Raw genomic sequence first — 430 nt, 5'->3', positions numbered from 1 at the left:
CTTGGGTATCCAGGCTACCTCTCACATATCCTCGTGCTCGACATCCTTCTATCCCTCTCTCCTAGGTGTACCTTCAGTCCCAAGACATGTCCTGCTACTCCCAGTGTGTGCCATGCCGGCCCCTGCGGCCCAACCCCTCTGGCCAGCAGCTGCAATGAGCCCTGTGTCAGGCAGTGCCAGAACTCCACCATCGTCATCGAGCCCTCTCCCGTGGTGGTGACCCTGCCCGGACCCATCCTCAGCTCCTTCCCGCAGAACACTGTTGTCGGCTCCTCCACCTCTGCTGCTGTTGGCAGCATCCTCAGCTCTGAGGGCGTGCCCATCACCTCGGGGGGCTTTGACTTGTCCGGCTTGGGCAGCCGCTACTGTGGCAGAAGGTGCCCGCCCTGCTGAAGCCGCTGGCCGTGGTCCGGGAGAAATTCGTCCAGAA

The 430-nt window shown here is 62.1% G+C and overlaps 1 pseudogene; it reads left to right on the top strand.

The window, feature by feature from the left end:
* Nucleotides 1–16: 16 nt before the first annotated feature.
* On the top strand, nucleotides 17–422 carry LOC109365205 (annotated as a pseudogene).
* Nucleotides 423–430: the final 8 nt, after the last annotated feature.

The sequence above is a fragment of the Meleagris gallopavo genome, unplaced genomic scaffold (assembly GCF_000146605.3).
Source record: "Meleagris gallopavo isolate NT-WF06-2002-E0010 breed Aviagen turkey brand Nicholas breeding stock unplaced genomic scaffold, Turkey_5.1 ChrUn_random_7180001961212, whole genome shotgun sequence".
NCBI lineage: Eukaryota > Metazoa > Chordata > Aves > Galliformes > Phasianidae > Meleagris > Meleagris gallopavo.
This window is presented reverse-complemented; position numbering and strand designations above follow the sequence as displayed.